Raw genomic sequence first — 2,390 nt, 5'->3', positions numbered from 1 at the left:
GGGGTGTCAGGAAGCGTGGAGGGACACAGCTCTCCTGCGCAGGCTGCGTCGAGAGAACCGGGGACACTTCGGCCGCTTGAAGCGTCGAATTGGTGCTTTCAGACCTCGTCCTGGCAAGCAGCAGCTGAAGCCTCGCAGCAAAGCCCGGCTCCAGACGGACAAGAACACGCTGCCTTGCAGCAAGGAGACACGGTGCCGTGTACTTTCCCCCTCTGTATTGAGCTACATACTTGCTGATTTGCTAGTTGCTTCATAAGATTACAAGATTATTTGGTTATTAAAAGCTTGCAATAAAGATTTTTTTAACTCCTTCCAAAAAAACAGTATGCTGCTCAAATAAATCCATTTATTAACAAAACCAAAACTACTAAAATAAACCCAAAATGCAACCAAAAGCACCACAAGTAACTCACAATTTTTATACATCTGGAGTGCAAAATGGAGAAACAGTGTTTGATATTTGTCATCTATACTTTGCCCACTGTAGAGGATTTGAGTTTTCAGAAATAACTTCCCTCCCTCCCCATTTGTGGGAACCCGTAAAATTAGAAGGTTTTGGGAAAGCTGCAAAAGGCAGGCCTCAGACACAGCAGAACTGTGAGTAGAGCTAAAGCAGCAGTCATGAATTAGGTCAGCAGAAAAATTATTCAAACTGTAGAAAAAGCAAGGGCAAATAGAACAATGGCCTGCCTATTAACGTTTGTCTGAATAGCTTTCTAAGCTGCAGAAAGTTTATCTAGCAAGATATTAGGAAGGTTAAAGCTTAATAACAGAGCTCTGTGTGTTGTGTTTTAAGGCTTACAACTAGGTATTGTATTCAAAATAAGCAAGCATTGTTTTAACCAAAGGTACATGTGCTTATGGTGACTGGATAGAACTACTGTCAATATGCTTTTGCTTTGTGTGATTGGTCAAGCTTATAAAGTAAGTTGTAACATGAAGTTTTCTGGCCTGCTGCCTGGAATGTGAGCTGCTAGCATCTTCCCTTTGTCATAATCATGTAATGAGACTAATGCTGAAAAATAAACAGCTCAAGGCGCATTCTATAGCAGCCCCGTCTCGTTTGTGGTCTGTAAATAGCCCCCCTTGCCGGCGTCACCATTGATCTGAATGCATCATGAGCAGATACAGATGTTGAATAAGGGTACAGCCAACCAGGAACACTTCCCAGGATTATAATTCAAACACCCCAAGATTTCTCCAGCAGCCAAATCAGCAAAATTGATATGAAATAGATCAAGCATAGATACTTAGAGCAGCAGGATTGAATCTCAGGCCGAGATAGCATTTTGTAAACATAGAACTACAAAGGGTCACCAATTGCACAGATGGTTCTTCCCCCACACCTGCTTACTTGAGCTCCACAGGCTAACCTGTGAAGCTTCTAAAAGACAAAAAAAAAAGGTTCTGTACTGATTTGCACTTTCAAAAAAAGTGAGAATGTGAAGATGTAAAGAAGAAGATTGTATTTGACTACTTGATAATGAAAAGTGTACTAGTTTGGGCTGGAAGAGTTAATTTTCTTCACAGTGACTGCGTTTTGGATTTGTACTGAGCACAGGGTTGATATTACAGAGATGTTTTTGTTATTGCTGAGCAGGGCTCACACAGACCAAGGCCTTTTCTGCTTTCCATGCTGCCGTGGTCGTGAGGAAGCTGGGGGTGCATGGGAGGTTGGGAGGAGACATAGGACAGGTGACCCCAATTGACCAAAGGGATATTCCAGACCATATCGCTGAGTATACAAAGGGGGGAAGAAGGAGGAAGAGGGGGATGTTTGGAGTGATGGTGTTTGTCTTCCCAAATAACAATCACACATGATAGGGCCCCACTCTCTTGGAGATGGTTGAACACCTGCAAGTCTACAGTGAATTAGTGAATTCACAGTGAATTAATGAATTATCCACAGCTAACAGTGAATGAAATCCTTGCTTTGCTTGTGTGTGTGGCTTTTGCTCTCCCTATTAAACTGTCTTTATCTCAACCCAAGACTTTTCCGGCTTTTACCCTTCTGATTCTCTCCCCAGTCCTGCTGCTGGGGAGTGAGTGAGTGATTGTGTGGGGCTTGGTGGCTATCTGGGTTAAACCACTACACAGAGGCAAGAGAAATCACTGTTTTCACCACTGCCATCCACAGCAATGTTATAGGTTGTACACCTTGAGAATCCCTCAAATTCCCATGCAGTTTTTCTCTTCAGATTAAGGAGATGCAGCCCAAAGAATAAAAAGCTGGAAGTTAAGCTGCAGCTCTTTTGTTGACAGCAGGGCCCAGCCACCCTCTAATCCACCCAGCACTGATGAGCTCTTGAGCTCTGCTCATTACTCCCCCTCTCATACCCTGCTCCAGTCTCCTGTAAGCCTACTGCTATTCCTTCTTCCTCTGGTTCAGC

The sequence above is a fragment of the Geospiza fortis genome, unplaced genomic scaffold (assembly GCF_000277835.1).
Source record: "Geospiza fortis unplaced genomic scaffold, GeoFor_1.0 scaffold66, whole genome shotgun sequence".
Classification (NCBI taxonomy): Eukaryota; Metazoa; Chordata; class Aves; order Passeriformes; family Thraupidae; genus Geospiza; species Geospiza fortis.
This window is presented reverse-complemented; position numbering follows the sequence as displayed.